The sequence below is a fragment of the Haliaeetus albicilla genome, chromosome 13, assembly GCF_947461875.1.
Source record: "Haliaeetus albicilla chromosome 13, bHalAlb1.1, whole genome shotgun sequence".
Taxonomy (NCBI): Eukaryota; Metazoa; Chordata; class Aves; order Accipitriformes; family Accipitridae; genus Haliaeetus; species Haliaeetus albicilla.
The window spans coordinates 15,372,355-15,390,428 of NC_091495.1; the positions used below are offsets into that span (position 1 = coordinate 15,372,355).

At 38.8% G+C, this 18,074-nt stretch overlaps 1 long non-coding RNA gene across 1 annotated transcript in view; it reads left to right on the top strand.

Annotated features, from left to right (window-relative positions):
• The first annotated feature begins 3,701 nt into the window (after positions 1-3,701).
• The window catches only part of LOC138688589 (uncharacterized), a 181,266-nt gene continuing 166,893 nt past the window's right edge, over positions 3,702-18,074 (top strand). The window contains exon 1 of the long non-coding RNA XR_011327464.1: positions 3,702-4,075. This is a non-coding gene — a long non-coding RNA (uncharacterized lncRNA). The remainder of the gene's footprint in view (positions 4,076-18,074) is intronic.

The window sequence follows — 18,074 nt, forward strand, 5'->3', positions numbered from 1 at the left end:
TAGAATCAGACAGAGATAAAAATAGTAATTCTTTTTCTCAGAGGTTTTTGTTGATTTGACATTTGTGTTTGTTCCAATTGAAGAAATAGAAGGAAAACACTTAGGATACTCTATTAATGGGGAAAGAGCTCTTGCACTGTTTTGGGGACGGACAGCTGGTCCTGCAAATCCAGGTTCCCAGCAGCCTGCTATGTAGGCTGCCAACAAGCTGGACGAGGTAGCCAGTGAGAACCCAAGTTTTAAAACCTGCCTGGCAGTGAGGCTCATGTTGGAGCCTGCCTAGGGTCTGTCAGACCGTCTGTGAAAAGTTCTAAATTGGCCAAATCATCAAATTCCAATGAAACAGTATTTGGTAAGAATTTTTCCAACCTGCTCTAATTAAAAGGAAAGTAAATCACCACAGCCACTGTTGTGCCTGTTCAAATTCCCATCTGTAGTTGTTTCCAGTGTTCCAGGTTGAAATGATATGTAGATATGTATGTAGGTCCACAACATATTCCTGAATCCAGGAAGTCACTCTTTCGAGCCAGAAAAAAAATCCAAAACCACCAACCCAAACTGAAAAAAAAACCCAAAAAGCCAATGTCCATGGCCAGACTGTTTATAGTTCTATCACCTCATAATTTTTCTCCAAGGAAGATTTTTTTTTTTTTTGTAAAAGGAGTATTTCTCTCTACACAGTTTATTTCCAAGAGATATCGTGTCCTGATGAAGAGTTTTAAAAAGGTCATGAAAACTATACTGTTCAGGCTGTCTAAAAAAGATTGCTATTAAATATGCCTTAAACTTAATATTCCCTGGAAGATTAACTGGCTTGTAAATGACATTTTGACAGATTATTTTAGCTATGAAGGGTTATGTATATGTGCTAAATTTTAAAGTCTGCCTGTTAACTCTCAAAGTGAATTGAAATGAGTAATTTATTTTGCTGATATTTAGTATGCTATGTCATTTCTGAAATATAGAGATCTTCATCTGGGGAATATAAAAGATACTGTAGAACCAGCAGTACTTAGAGCTCCACACACAACCACTCCCTTTGGACTCAGATATCAAAGGAAACTTCCAAAATACAAAGATAGATTTTAAACCGAAGTGCACACTGACTTCTTTAGAAAATCTGCTTGTACATGCCAAAAGACCGATGGGTGCCAGGCAGTTTGTAAATCACCTTCATTAGATATCTAACTGTAAATGGAGTTTTTCTGAGAAGGTTGTTCACTGTAACACTGACACTAGGATGACAAGATCCAAACCAGAAAAGTCATCTCAATTAACTGACTGTATTTCCTAGACAGGAACTGATCTATTTCTTTATGTATTTATTATTATTGGCTCTTGCATTATAGCTCTGGCCAGGTGAACGATTCCCATGTAAGGGATAGTCTATATGCAGTGTGTCTTTCTGCACAGAGAGCAGGGTTGCCATGGTTTAACCCCAGCTGGCAACTAAGCACCACGCAGCCGTTTGCTCCCTCCCCCCCCCCATAGTGGGTTGGGGAACAGAATTGGAAAAAAAAGTAAGACTTGTGGGTTGAGATAAGAACAGTTTAATAGGACAGAAAGGAAGAAAAAAAAATAATATGACAATAATAATATTGAAGAATTGGAATGTACAAAACAAGTGATGCACAATGCTATTGCTCACCACTCGCTGATTGATGCCCAGTTAGTTCCTGAGGAGCGATCCCCCCCGGCCAACTCCCCCCAGTTTATATAATGGGCATGATGTCACATGGTATGGAATACCCCTTTGGCCAGTTTGGGTCAGCTGCCCTGGCTGTGTCCCCTCCCAACTTCTTGTGCCCCTCCAGCCTTCTTGCTGGCTGGGCAGGAGAAGCTGAAAAATCCTTTACTTAGTCTAAACATTCCTTAACAGCCTAATGTTTTCAGTTGTTCCTATCAACATTATTCTCATACTAAATCCAAAACATAACACTATACCAGATGCTAGAAAGAAAATTAACTCTCCCAGCCAAAAACAGGACAAGGCCCTCTGTTAATCTATGGCTTCACCTACTCCACATCTGTTCATGCTGTGAGTCCTTTTATTTGTGTAGAGTCTTGGAAAGGTGTCTTGTGCGAGGGTCTGATCTTTGCAGGTATGACAACACAAATTGTCTGGCATAACCCTGGACAACCTGCTCTAGATCTAGAATAATTAGATAGGAGGATGAAGCTCAGCAGAAGGAGGATGGTCAGTGAAGTGACATTGGTTTCCACCAGTGGTGACTAGCAGTCTTTCAGGCTCCAGGAAGAGAAGCCCCTTGAGTGGGCTCAGGGACTTTGTTTCCTGCTAGGGAACTTTGTACAAGAGCTCAGATGTAAGGGTTTTACAAACTTTTGTTATGCATGCTTCAAAGTCATGTTATTTAGAGGAAAACTGAACTTGTTCTTTTTTGTTTGTTTACTTTATTTTGGCTTCTCTCTGCTTGAGTCCTGCACATGTGGCACAGTCAAGAAGTTTTTTGAGAGCCCCTTGCCTCGCGAAATGTCCTGGAGATTATCCTGTGCCTGACGTAATAACAGCCAGCTAGCTGACTGACAGCAACTACCAGTTCCAGATTATGCATCTGTCTGCTTAGCAATGGCTAAGGAGCACGCAGCTGGTGTGCATGGGGAGGGCTGGCCTGTGTCCTAATTATTCTGTGAGAGAAAGAACCAGCCATTGGGATTTGCCCAAGCCTCACTTCAGCCATGATGAGCTGTAATACTAACCATTTTTGAGTGAGTCACTACCAAAACCAGCTGGGAAATAGGCATTTCAGAGGTGAAGCTGGATGGGCTGGATAGTCTGTGGTATTCTGGGGAGTAATTTGTAAATGTTACTATATGGAGCTGCATGGATGCATTTTGCCAATATTGGTGTTCACCATAAGCTAGCTAAAAGTTTCTTGTCCATTCTGAATGTGATGGACCATCTGTTTAGAGTATGTTTGAATGAAAACAACACTAGGTTTTTAGTGGGTGTCTTGATTCTGTGTAGCTTCAGTGCATCTTCCTGACTGTGTTGAAGTATTGGTCTAGTGTTTATGGCTAACATGGGAGCTGTGAAAACATCTGACACATACCTCACAGCCAAAGTACTTATAATGGGAAAGCTCGGTCCTGTGATTTGCTGGCCCAGCCAAAAACAATAATGGCAGATAGATAACACTGCTGACACACAACTGAGTCTTCACTAACAGACCCTTTGAGACCCAAAATATCTCAGATCAAGATTCTGTCATGATAACAACCTGAGTGAAGTAAGAAACTTCCGAAAAGTCTCTATATTCTGCAAGGCTGTTGTTTTGCATGAGCTAAAGACTGATGATGAATGTTTGCTTGCCAATGTGATACAAATAATCCCCTGAATAAATGTGACTATTTAGCATGCTGGTTTTGCTGATGAGTAATACTTTTGAAGGCTCAGGAAATGTGTAACCCAAATAAAAAGAAGTCATAGCAATGTGGAAGGTCTGATGGAGATGACCTACTTCCAACACAATCTGGTTTTGTGCAAAACTCAGATCCAGAGGAACCCGTCTGGATTTTGTTCAAACATAGAAACAGTCATGTCAGCTGACTGAATTTCATGCAGCACTTTGTATTACAAAAATAATACTTCGCCATTTGCTGTATACTGTGGGCACTGAGGTCCTGCCTGCCAGGTAAACTGCATTTGGTTGAGATCATCATGACCTGTAATGGCTTCATTCAGTGTCAGTTTTGCATGCCTTTACTAACATTTGATACCCAGAATTGCAGGCATCTAGGAATGCTTTTCTAGAAAAGAACACTAGAGCACAGGTTTCATTTCTTCAAGTAACTAATACATGACAATGTTGAGTAAACAAGCCACTGAGCCAACATGAAAAGGAGGTTACAAGCTGGTCCTTAGCCTGTGCCATGTTGGTGGACAGCCCTGCCTCAGCCTGGAGATGAACTTTTCAGATTAGGAGGAAAGGAATTGTTAGCAATGATCTAAGGTGAACTGGTTGTCTCTCTCCTGTATTTCAGGATTCATTTGGCCAGGCTCAGAAACTTTTTTTTTTCTGAGAAAAAATTAGGGGCTCTCAGTAAGAATTCTGAGGTAAGTGCTGTGTGAAGTTTTGTTAAGCCTACTGCTTCAATGAGACATTAGAAGGAAAATATTTTGTTTTCTTGGTTTATTTTGGCTTTTCCTTGCTCTGATCCTTTACAGGGCTCTACAGAGGAGTATGTAGGATGGGCAGTGTGCCAGGTTTGCAGCCTGCACCATCCTTCAGTCCCAGAGAGTTCAGCTAGAAAAGGTATAAATGTATTCTCTACTGAATGCCTGTCAAATGACAGGGAAAGGAGGGAGGACAAGAAGTAAGGCTTTTGTCTAAGCAGAGAATTTATCCATAGCTGGACTTACACATGAAAACCTTTAGGACAAGACATGAACTGTGGTGCTTCTGATGATGTGAGCCCCTAGTAGAGCTGGGAAATGGGCATTATGCAGGCATTTTTGCAGCTTTTTCTTCCCCTGGAAAGGGAAGGAGGGTCCGTGACACTTTGTAAGACCTGTTGATGAAGTTTCCTTTTTTAATGAGGCTCTTCTAAAAGTGGCTTTCCATTTTCTTACTTGGTTTTATAGATTTTAGAAATGTGTTGGGTATGTTTATAATATTAAAATAGGTACTGTGTATGGGGACAGAATCAAGGGAGAATCTTACTATGGTAGTCATTGGCAGTGTAGATAGGAGATAACATTTGAATTCCCTGTTGTGAAGCTGCCCTTACACTCTTGCCATGTGGCTTAGACCCACTCTTGGACACGACCTATTACTTCTGGTTCAGATACATGTAAAAAATAGCAGACGTCTTAAGCACTGAAAGAGATTCTCATCATTCTATGAATGGCTCACTTTATGTAAATGTCTCTAAGCAGTTTTATTTTGTTTATTTTGTGGATTAAATCTCAGTTTTAATCTGGCATCCATTTTGGCTTTGAGGATGCATCCATGGCAGTCTACTGAAGGCATAGGCAAGAAATGAAAAGGCAGTTTTTGTAGTCATTCCAACATTACAGGAAGAGAACACTTAAAATTAGCCACATGTGGTAGTCATGCACAGAAACTGAGACTCTGTGTGCTTGGCAGTGTAGAATTGAGTAGAAAGAGAAATTGAGTTGAAAAGATGACAACTAAGACCATAATTATGAAATGCAAGCTCTATGGGTAACTTTTGCTAGAAAAGCTGTAATGCAATCAGTTGCATATTGTGAGACAAACCCACATATAAACAAGAAAAGTCTTTTTATTGTCCCTAAATCACATGTAAATCTGAAGAGTAAAGAATTTGAATAACTGGCCCCAGATCACACCAAATGAATTTGAGAAAAAGAAAAAACTTAGTTTTTTTCTGAAAGCCAGTCAGGGCCTTAGAAGCATGATCATCCTTCCACTCAAATAGAATTTAATAGAAATATTATAATAGCCAAAGTAGCCAACTCTTAAAAGACTTACAGATATACTATTTCAAGTTTCAATAAATCTCAAATGATCTTTAAGATTTGCAACTAATCTGCCATAAGTCCCCAGCTGCTACAAAAGCTTTCTTCACAGAAATATCAGCGTGGCTTTCCTAAGTCCCAGACTGAGACTGAATTTCTTGGGAACTTTAGACAAGTGCTTCATCTTTCAACCTTCCTACTCCTCCTCCACCCTGGTGCCAGTAATAGAGACTGGTAGTTTGTACTGCACAGTGAAGTGCAGTAATTTCGTCCTTATTGTCAACTATGTAAGATAATGAGAAGTCCTTATTTCCTAATATCTGTCATGCAAATGGACAAACTGTAATGCATAACTGAAAATGTTCTTGGATGTACAACTCTGGAATTATTTTTTTCCATATACATTAAAATCCCACTGCAGCACTTATGATGTCTCCTGTACGGCCAAGTTCAAAGTCATCATTGCTCCAGAATCACTGCTAACAGGCAGAATAAAGGATTGCAGTCAGCCTCAAAAGTGTATCTTTCCAGCTTTCTTGTTGCTGGTTTTATTTTGTTAGCAATCCAGTTCTAAATTGCAGTTTTATCTTTCATTTCTCCATGTGTTCAAACTGGACTAAAGCTGCAGCTTCTTGCTTAGTGAGGTGGCATTGTTCACAATAAAATTCATTTTTCACAGATAAAATAGTGGACTCTGAACTGACTGCAACTGCTCAGGAGTGAGACCTTGATGCTGTAATAGGCACCAAAACGTCAGCTCAGTGTTTAGTAGCAGTTTAGCAAGCAAACAAAATGTTAGGCTCCCTTAGGAATGGGAAAAAAAAAGAAAAAAAATTGAAAACACCATTATGCACACAACCTGAATGATGTGTGCAGTTCTAGTCTCCCTGTCTGAAGAAGATTATGTTAGAACTCGAGAAGGCACAGAGAAGAGAAGCAGGGATGACCAGAGGTATGGAGCAGCTTGCATAGGAAGACTGATTGAGAAGGCTAGGGCTCCTCCAGCCTCAGAAGGGATATAAAAGAGGTCTACAAAATCATGAACGGCATGAGGAGATTTGGTAGTGATCAAAACTGATCACAGTTTTCTCCAGTGTGAAAACTGCGGGCCAACAAATGAAGCTGGTAGGAGCCTAGTTCAAGTCAGAAGTAGGTAATTGACCTGAAGGAGAGAGCTCTTCATAAATGAGCTGTTGTCCCATGGAACACCATACGACACTGTGGACATAAGAAATGTACATGGGTTCAAGGGAAGACTGGACAAGTATTTGAAACAGAGGGCCCCCAAAGTTACTGAATATATTAAATTGTAACAAGCTCAGAAAATCTGCTGAGTTGAAAGCAGCTGCAGGGTGGAAGAGTATGAGGAAAGGAAATAGCCTCTATACTTACTCTACTATGCTTTCTTATGTGTCCAGTTATGACCATAGAATATTTGATTAGCTAGATACTTGGTCTGACTCAGTATAGCCACTTGTATTTTTATATTATAACAATGCCCTAACTGTTGGTGTGGCCTAGAAAGATATACTGAGCCTCTAACTTCTGTAAGATTTTTTTTTTTTTCTATAGAATCGGGGAAAAATGCTTTATTTCTTGGGCTATACAGTAATGGGATCTGCAGTGTGTGTGAGGTGATCAGAGCTATACATCCCTCTCATTACAAGCTTTGCAGAGTCTGAAGAGTCAGTTAGGAATGTATACTTTCATGTCTGTACCTTCACAAATGTACGGTAAAATACCAAACTAAGCTAGTGCTTTAAAATAGAGAGCTGTGAGGAGTGAATTCTGCAGTGCATTTTGTAGTCTCTGAATCATAACTATGTGAAGTCCTGATATTTTTACTTCACTTGCTTTGCACACATTCTGAAAGGCTCTGTGAATGCTCGGAGCATCCTTTTGTGTATGAAAATATGAAAAGCCAAGTATTATTAGAAAAACTATTTTCATCTAGTTGCGAACTGAATATTCTTCCTGGCAATGAAATCAACATCTAAAGTTATCATTTGGAGAGAGGGAGAAATGGGTTCCATATGGGATAATTATTCGGTGGTCTTCTCTTGAAGTAATACATAAATCACTGCCCTGATGAAAGACTCAGGAGTAACTTGTTTATCTAGCATTTGTTTGGGCATCACAACACTAGAACAGGTCAGAAGGAATCTGACCCAGATATTTTCTGTCTTGATTATAGTTACAAATGTGAACAGAACTTTCAACTAAGACAAGCTTACCGTAAATCCTATGAACCTGGTTTTTGAGGCATCACCACTTATGGTGAAAGGATTGTTCTGTCTCTGCGCTCAACTCAGTCCTTGGTTTCTTTAGTGAAATATCCAGTTAAGGTGCCAAATGTGGCAGAGGTTTTAGTGGTGTGGATTCCTGTCCATGAGATCACCAGCTCATTGTCCATGACTTGGTAATGACCACTTGGTAAGTGACCTACACTGGATTTGAACTGGTGACCTTAATGTGGAAGATTCTGAATGCCACTTCTAATCTCTGGAGGATTTAATTTCTGGTTTTTATTCTAAAATAAACTCTGTTCAACCTCAGATTTCTTCCTCAGGCAGTGTTGTGACAGTGATCTTTTCTCTATTACCTTGAAATGCTTTGTATCTTTCACAGCACTAAGTTGATCTTCATCATTTAATTCAGAAATAATCTTAATATACATTTAATTCATAGAATAATAGAAAACTTTATTTTTCAGCTAGTGGTTATGGGAACAACAAGAAAGAATTTTAACAGCTATATTCAGTATCCTTGAGAAAACACCACACACTGTAGCATAGGAACAGCCCTAAGTTCCTTGCTCCAGCAAAAGCCTAAGTCAACAAGATTTGTGCCTGAGGAATTACCACAGGACTGGCCCAAATATTTTGATGTTTTTGGATACAGAAGTACACAAAAAGGAGAAAGAGACAAAAATCATTCCAGATTTCAGAATATTTAGCTGGAGCTTGTTTACGTAGCATTTTTTAAAAAATAACTATTCTGGAACATTAAGTTGTGTAGCTCTAATTGAGCCCAAACGTGTATCAGGTACACTGATTTAAAGCCCACAATGATCCAGTTATTTGGAAACACATTTTAAGAGATGGTGTTGGCTTTAAGTGTTTTTTCAGGTAGTATCTATGTATTGATAGCAATTACCAACCCTTCACTGAAATCTTCTAATTTTATCATCAAAGTAAAAAATGAAGGTGAAAATTAAATCATTAGTGTATTCACTATTCATGAACTTGCTTAAACTGTTAGTATTGCTCAAGACATGAGCTTTTATAGTTATTTGCCCCTTATTTTTCATGGCAAAATATTCAAACTTTTGCCTTAGAAAATCTTGGACTTTGTAAACCCTTTGGGGGGGGGGGGGGGAATATGGGTGTGACAGGTGCAAAGTTTAAATTACTTTTAGCAAAATATGAATAATTAGATCCTATGAATCTCAGCTGATAAGTATTCTTGAGAGTTTTTCATTTCTATGCATTACTGATTCCTGGCTTGTGGGGGAAAATTTTACAATGAAATCCTCCTTTATCGGTGCATAGTTTATATGTCCAGGCATAAAATTTAAAAAGATAAGTGAACAACCCTTCCCTGAAACATAGAACTTGATCAGACTGAATGCAATAAATCAGTGCTGCTTCTTCAAGTAATGATACAGAATAACTCAGTATAAAATATTAAGTAAAACAAAACAAAAAGGCAGTGAGTTCTTTTCTTCTCAAATGTCTGCTAATTTGTTAAATACATTAAGGAGCTAGACATATGGCTGTCCTCCTGTATAAATTATAACATGGATACTGTGACTTCGCAAAGATTCCAATACTGCCATATTTTGTTACTGAAATTTCTCCATCTCTTTGATCAAAATGGCCAGTCTTCAGCATCTGGTCAAATACTTAACATATTTTGTATAGCATAGCCAGGAAAATACAGATTTTAATTACAGATCCATGAAGCCCTTGTGGTTAAGAAGGAAAAAGAATCAAAAGTTTCATCTGAAGTCAAGCTGGCTGACCGATGAAATGAAGTCTGATAGGAAATGAACATACATGCATATTATATTATATATTTGTATATTTTTATATGCTATATAACACTGAGATCAGTTTTGGAGGACTGTTGCCCCTGACTTGCAAGACTGAGCAAATCTGTCAATGGCATGGTCATATGCTGAGTTTTGTTTTCCAATATAAATTCTAGGCATTTTTCCTACAAACCAAAATATCTATCTTCTGAGGTCTGTGTTATGCTTTCAAAAACATTTTTGTGTCATGCATCTGCTATATAGCCTTAATCCAAGTGTGCTGTACTCCTCATAGGAAAGCACATTGAAATTCTTACTTCAAGATATTTTCAACTAAAAAGGACTGTCCTTTTTCACTTTTTTTATTCCAGTAAAATGTTAAATTTTTAAAGGAAAGTTTCATTTTTCTTAATTTCATTACCTGAACACATAATGGCCCTTCTCTCCAAAAACACTCTCTGCTTTTCTCTGGAAAAGAGAATTTTTATGACAAATTAAAAAACTATGGAACTTTTATGATAAATTAAAAAAAAAAATCTTTGACCTTTCTTTCCAAGTTTCTCATTAAAATGCTGACTATTTTATGACCTGCTTCAGTGTGGTAATTTCTGTTTAATTTAGCTTGCAGCCAGTTACTTTCTGAACCAACAGAGAAACTCCCTGTGTAGATTCACTGGACACAAGAAACATCACTTTCATTCATGAGATTGTAGGGTTTCTTCTCATGGCTGCTGAAAATTTTGAGAAAGCACTTTATTTTTTGCTTACAGTTTACTCAGTATTTTCCTCCCAAGTTTTCATTATAAAATATGTTTTGATAACTCTGAAATGTAGGAGCGAGCCTTGAAATATTGTCCTCTGAGGCATGAAAAGTTTATAGTGTCTTATTTCTAGATGTAAATATGATTCATTCTGTGCTAAAGTTTCTAAATTTTATTTCAGCCATATGACACCCAGCTGATAGTGCTTTAAGGGGCTCACTAAAGAGCAAAGCTGGCAAAGTCTCTTTTCAGCTGATAGCTCAGGCGAGTAGTAGGAATTAGCTGTAACAGCAGCAGCTCTCAGGAGGCAATAGCACAGAAGGCGGCAGCGTGGCAGGGAATGAAGAGAAGGGAATAGATACTGAGAATTGGTCTACCTTGTCACCCATAGAAGTGACAGTGTAGCAGCCATGAGTAATACAAGCTTCAGTGTTAGAGTACCTTTCCTTTAACTCAAGGGGAATAAACCTACACAGAAGATTTGGGGCAAATTCATATACAAGGTTGCAAGCAGCTTCCATCCCTCTAAGCAGCGTGGAGATGCCTCCCAGAGCCCTCTCCTGTGGGGAGAGGATCCCCGCTACAGGCAGACCCAAGGGAATCCTCTCCACACAGGCTGGACCAGGCTCAGCCTGGCCTGGAGGCTCAGCCAAAAGTGAGATCCTGGTTTTCAAGCTCATCTTTGCTTTCTCCATCAGGTCGAGCAAGCTGCTGGCCTGCTTGGTGATCTTGGGAACTTTTTATTCTTCTCTGGCTCATTTTTCATGGGGAAGGTGTAAAAAATTAGAGATACTCTATTGAAAATATAGTACATATAAAGTAGATGTGATGCTGCTCTGAGCAGCTGTACAGGGTTTCTGCATTCCCTGATGTTTTTCAGATAATACAAGGCTTTTGCTGTGAGTCAGAAACATGCACACAGTTCATATATTTTTCATTTCAGTTCTATAGAGACAGGAGTAGTCCATGGAATGATCATATGTATAAAATGACTCCAAGACTAGCTCTAAATTTGTGAAGTGCTTTTGTGTTCTTTTGAATGAAAGGAATTACAACTTGTAAATGCAAAACAGTGCTACATATGTTGTTGTGTGTACTGGTAAACCAAGGAGATGTCATCTGAAAGCAGCTAATAGCACATGGTTCTACCTGGAAACCTTTCTGCTACAGATTTTACTCATTTCCAGCCTTTCCCGATTCTTCATAGCTGAGGAAAATATTTCCGCTGACTTGAGTGAGGCTGGATAGAAGGTGTATGGCTACGTTTAAGGTGGCAGGGTAACAAATATATAAATTATGAGGTTTTCTGGAATAAAAAAAATTTCCATTTAAAATATCACAAGTCTAAAGTTGATTCTGCTAGTGTTTATGTATGATATTTCATATAATACATATAGATCTGTTTACATTATAATGCCCTCAGTTACATTTATAGTTGAGCAAATCAAAAAGGAATTATCCACTAATGGTTTAAAGAGAAATTCTCTCAACTAATTCATCATATTCCACCAAAGACAGGTGGATAATTAGGAAAAACATTTATAGAGTTATTTTTATATTTTATAATAATAAAAATGATATGCTGAAAACAAGTGCCATCTTACCATTTGCATTATAAACCACTCAAAACCTAATTTGTTTTTGAGGACCGTCTGCTACATTAGTTTCTCTGAGCTGGAAAACAGATCCAGATAAAGTCCCAGTTCTCAAAATGTGGAAGAAAAGTTGAAGTCAGAGTTTAGGTCTCATTTGCATTACAACTTTGTGAGTAAGTCGGGAAATGGCCTGTGTAATGGGTCATTCTGATGGGAATCTAGTCTTCACTAGCTGCTGTCAGTGCAAACTTGAACAATTTGATTTCCACTGCACGTTTGAAATATTTATAAAGTAATGATGTGGTAACTGGCTGTTCTTGATATCGGCTCTGCAGCTTTACCTGTTTTACTGACATACTTTGTCCTGTATTTTGCATGTGATCTTTCACTTTTCTTTACTTGGTGATGAGAATGATCCTTTTGGTGACATTATTACAGAATTTGCTGTGACTTCTTTATCAGGTTCAGGTTCTCCAGTAGGACATTGCTGCTGGACAGGGGGAGGGAAGGGATCCCTTCCTTCGTATTCAGCTGGGTAGCAGAAGAAATTTTCTGGAGACCTCTTTACAATCCCAAACAAACAATAGCAGAAATTCCCCTTATTACTGGATCTTTATGAATAATGATATTACTTTGATGACTACAAGGCTAAATAAAATGGGTTTTCTCCTATGACCTAATGACTTTTCTCATTATATACTCACAAGGTACTACAGTAATTAGTATCTGCTGACAGTTGTGTACAACATAACTTTATACAACACTTTTCTAAACAGACTGTTTCTTTCATAGGGCATAAAACAAATTAATCATACAAATTTGCTGTATGTCACATCTTCCAGGTTACATCTGTTTATGTACATATGCCTATTTTGTTAGAGAGTTTTATTTAAAAGCTTTTAATGTCCACACAGACTTTTAGAATATCTAATTACATTCTCAAAAATGGGAGGAAGGGGACTTATTGAAAAGAAAATCTTTGAAGTAGTGGAGGCTTATTCTTCAGGCACTAGTGGTCTCCAACAATTTTTGGCAAGACATTTGTTCTCTTTTAAGGTCCAGTGCTAATGCACAAAAGCTCAGAAGCTCAGGCATGTAACTTCTCCTCTCACAGTGGTATATCATAATGATCTGCAGTGTTATTGATCCAGGGACCCTCTGACTATAGGCTGCTGGGAAACACTCTCACCTAAGATCAACTTTTCACGTGTTTGATTTTCCCTAACAGTTTTCTCTAACCTTCAGTAGTACATGAGAGCTAATTTCAAACTAATCTTAGTGTATTTTCAGTGACTGGATTTTGTGGGTTTTGGGGAAGGGTGTTGGTTTTTTTTAAACAAAGACTACTAAATTATTTCTTTTGTGAAAAACCCATACAGCTGTAGAGAAGAGTAAGTCATGTTTGGGATTTTGCAGCCTTGATCCATCTTTTTTATGCACAAGGCGAAAGAATAGCATCAGGCAGAGAGATGTGTCCCTCAAAAGGCTCCATGATTTGAAATCTGATGCTTTCTGTAGGGAACTTTGTCATCTCCCTGCCCACCCACCTGTTTCCCTCTTCTGGTCACACATGGAGTCATTACCATATCCAACAGTGTTTGGCTTAGCAGTCAGGTAGTGTTAGCACACAGTTTCGTGGGGGGCCTCATTGTGCAAGAGAACCTACTGTCTGATTTTCGCTGCCAAGAGAATCCTGCTTTTTCTCCCCCCCACCAGTGTTACCAAGGGTGGCTCAGTCCAAGTTAGGGCTTTGATTGGGCCACACAATCACAGCTACAAGACCTGCTTTCCTTCAGGTATAAATGGGAGAGAAAAGGGCTGGAAGTTGTCCTCACATAATCACTTACTAGGAGACTTGGAAGGCAAAGTGGCAAATGTGGCTCCTGTGTAATGACTTGCAGTACAAGCTTCTACAGAGGCCCTTTTGAAGATGGCATAACTTAGAGCAACCCCATTATTGCTGCAAGCTGTGTTCATGGCTGAGATCCAAGCTGAAAGTCAGCAAAAGTAGATGAAAGCAACCAGCACTGTTTCCTTTATGCCTCTTGCACTAATGAACTCTATTATCTTTATTAAATTGTTTCTCACCTACAGCTGGTAAATGCAATTATAATTTGGTCCTTTTAGCTCTTGCATATTCTTTAGTAGACTGTTCCCAGGCCAATTCAAAATCACCACAGCATAAAAAGATTGTTCTCAACACCACGTTCATGCTGTTGACTTGAAATACTTTGAAAACCATTAGATTGTTCCAGGCTTACCGGGACATTTCCATAAAAATAAGCTCCATGCCAAAGAATCTGAGATTCATATATTACAGGATATGGTCTCCTCACACCCTCCACCTACTCATTTGGAAGTGTCTCATGGTTTTCCTGCATCATTTGACACATCTGTAGTCATTTAATTGTTCTAGCCTTTCAGACTGCATTGTGAAACAATTGCTTACAGGACTCATTAAAAGAAAATATAACAAAAAATTCCCACGTGTTGTACCTCCTCCACAGTAACATAAGCCTTGGAAACTTGCAGGGTATCCAAAAATCATTATTATTTTTTAAACAGGACATTTTGACCTGTTAGAGTAGGCAGCCAGTATGCAGCATGAGTATTTGGACAGTATTTCTGTATGTCTAAACAAGGCATGAGTGGAATGAGTGTGTTATACATTGCATGGGATTTTTTTAATTGTTATTTGTTTATTCCAGTTTTGGTCCTGACTCAGAAAGGTACTTAACCACTTTTTTATGTCAACCTTCAACTAGAAAAGCCTTTTCTTAAGTCCTGTTGAAGTGAGTAGAAACAATGTATGCTCGGAGGGAAGCATTAGCTTGAAATGTTTTGCTGACTGGGATATTCTCTCACACTAGTCTTTGGAAGTTGACCTGGCAAGAGGTGTTATTGGAGTGCATCTGTTTATCTCAATTAGTATTGTGTCATACAGAATAAAACACATTGCCAAATGCTTGAAATTCCACCGTTCCCTATTTCACTCCTTAGTGGAGAGGAGAACTCCCTGTATCTCTGGCTGAGATACCAAACATCTGGCAGATCTCTAAATTCCCATGTGACTCAAGGTCATAGAACAAGACACTTCATATTGATGCTGAACTAGGCTTCTGCAATGTAATGGATGTATCTAGTTGCAAATGTTTAAATTGGTTTCAAAAAAGATGTTTAACAGTTTCTGTTGACACATGCATTATTGTAGACACAAATGTGGCTTATAGGCTGATGGGAGCCTAGCTGGAGAGTGTCACAACAAATATATAAAAATGCTGCTTAGGTTTTGAAGGAAGGATCACATCTGAATCAATCCAGCACTAAATTATCCACTGACAAATCTTGATTGTGAGAATCTTTTGGATGGAATTTGGTAGTGAGCTTGCGAGTGACAGGCAGATCAGCAGCCTTAATGCGAAAATGGCTTAGCAATAGGAAAATAGAAATTAAACATTCTTTGCTTTCTACCTTCTTTTCAGGTGGCTTAACACACCTGTTTTCTCTGAGGTAATGTTTTGGAAAGACTAGAAAATTTTTACCACGTCCGTAGATGTATTTTACACTGACTTTATAACAGGATACATAACAGCAGAATCTATCGTATGGAATCTAATAGAATCTAATCTATACCTGAAGCAGAGCTAGATGTATAGTTTTCTTAGCTTAATAAGTAGGCCCAAGTGATGAACAAGCTTCTGCACAATGGATTTTACCATATTTAAAACAGATGTAAAACGTGCTGCTTCTCAGAGTACCAGGTGAGTCCCTCTTTATTCTAGTCTGTCCATATTTTTATGCCACATTCATCATTACATTTGACTGCCTAGAGACTTGAATCTCCTCCAGTTCAGCTTTTCAGGCACACAGGTGTAGTGATGAGTAGAGATGAGCTGTCATTAAAGCTCAGGCTCTCAGGCTTTGAGATCACTTGCAGAGGTCTAGGAAACTCTGCCTTGAGAGCCAGGGATCTCAAATTCTGGCCCTGGTGCTCAGGATTAGCAGAAGGAATAACAGCCTTTCCCTCAAAACAGCAGACTCAGGTGGGGTATGTCCTGGGTCAGATACCATAAGATCCCATGAGAGCTGAAAGGTGTCTTTCTGGTTTTTCCTTCTCCATCCCTAATCACTTTTTCCTTATTGCTACCATGATTTCTTCCACTTCTGACCCCAGGACCATATGCGGGATTTGGCAAACACCTCATCAGCTTTAAGCGAAACATAGTAGGTTCCACAAGGGTCATTTCCAAGGTAACTTCATTTAATCAGAAAATCACTGACTTCCTCTGGATCCAACCCTTGCCCTAATGAGTGGGAAACACAATAACCCATAGCAGTTTTTTTGGGACACCCCATTGCCAAAGATGCTTAGCAAGTCTGCATTACCTGGGGAGAAACAAGGAAAATTATAATTTAGCAAACACAGCAGTAAGGTTTGTGATGAATGTGAGCACTTGCTCATAGATAAGCAGAAACAGTACAGTGGCTTTGCAAATCCCTCCCCAAAGGTTAGTGGTGTTTAATAACACAGGTGCCTCTCTTTGCACCTACTGTTACACTCTGTGCCTTCTAAACTGTACCTCAGTATTTTGCTATTTTCTTTGCAAGGCCTAATCTGGAGTTCAGACTACACAGGGGAATAGTGTGTACAGCACAGATTTTATCGTGCTTCCCGTCTCTGCTGGCTTTCCAGCAGAAAGGTGATGTAAACACTCTGAGGAGCAGTTTGGTTATATCCAGAAAACAGATTTTTCTGTAGGTTTTCTCCCATATCAGTTTGTTTTTATTGGTGTATTAGAATAGAGACAGCATTAAAGAGGATGTGTTTACCTTCGAACAGATCATGAACTTTTGCCAGTTATAATAGATTTAAGAATACATATGTGTGTACAGGCTTATGTGTGCATATATATATGCCAACATACAGCCAACACAAAAACGTGTGTGTGTGTGCTTGTAATCTAACAGAAAAGTTTGAGAAGAATATAAATGCTAGTGGAGGGCTACATATATGTTCATTAATAATTGCTTTTTAGATTAAGCACCAGTTTCATGTCCTTCTTCAGTAGTAATTGAATTGAAGTGAGTGCGTCTAAAACACCAAGGGTAAACAAAATCCAGTGGACTAGACTGGGCATCCTTTGCAAAGAGAATCCCGGATGTAACTGTGTTACAGCAAGTCATTTTCCTGGGGCCTGACATACAATGTGTTTCTGTGCAGCAAATTTAACAGAGGATATGCAGTTTGCATCGTCTCTTATTTCCTCTTAGCCAGTTTTTCCAGCTAATGGAAAGAGAATGTCATTGGCTTCATCTTTATTCCACCCTCATTCCATCAGGCCCAAACTCTAAGTTGGATGACTCCCAATAGGATCAGGACACATATGGTCAAAACATATCCCTTAAGTAATGCTTCTGAATCAGCACATGCATTTGCAAAATATATTTTTACTGTTAAATTTGTGAGATTAATTTATTGCTCAGCTTACATTTCTTTATGAATAAATATATATGTATACGTTTGCATATATATACATGTATATGTGCATATACATATGAGTAAACCCATTTTCTCTATCCTACTAGACCTCCAGAAGGTGGTGCTTCCAGCTCTCTGTATGTGAGCTGCAAAGAGACGTTTACTTTTGTATATGTGGTGACAGGAAGTGGGATGAACCAGCTCGCATCTGTTAGCCATTAAACAGTGAAATAATAACAACAACAATAATAAAATATTATTTTAGCCAGGCCAACAAGAACAGACATCAGACATAGAAAGCTGAAGGTGAGTCAAAAGAGGGCCCACATCCAGCTGATTTCTTCAAAGGCAAAATACTATGTACTCTTTCCTGGTTTTCAGTTCTGCAAATACTGCCTTCTTGGATCTTCATAACATGCCATCAGAATGAGTGGGTTTGAGGATTTCCTGTAGAAAACTATAGCAGCATTCACTTCTGCAGCAGTGTTCTGAGAGGAACAAGCACGGGCCTCAGAAATTTTTGGATTCAGAAAAGCAACACTTTTCTTACATTTCTTCCCACTCACCTTCTACGCTTTGGTCTGCTGATTTTTCTCCCAGGAACTGCTGAACAATTGTAAAATGGATTAATTAGAAATGCGTCCCATTTTTTAATAGATACTACCTGAGCGATTAACACGGGTTGTGGGGGGGTTTAATAGCTCTTGTGTGATGTATTGCATCACTAGAGAGAACAAGAAGACTG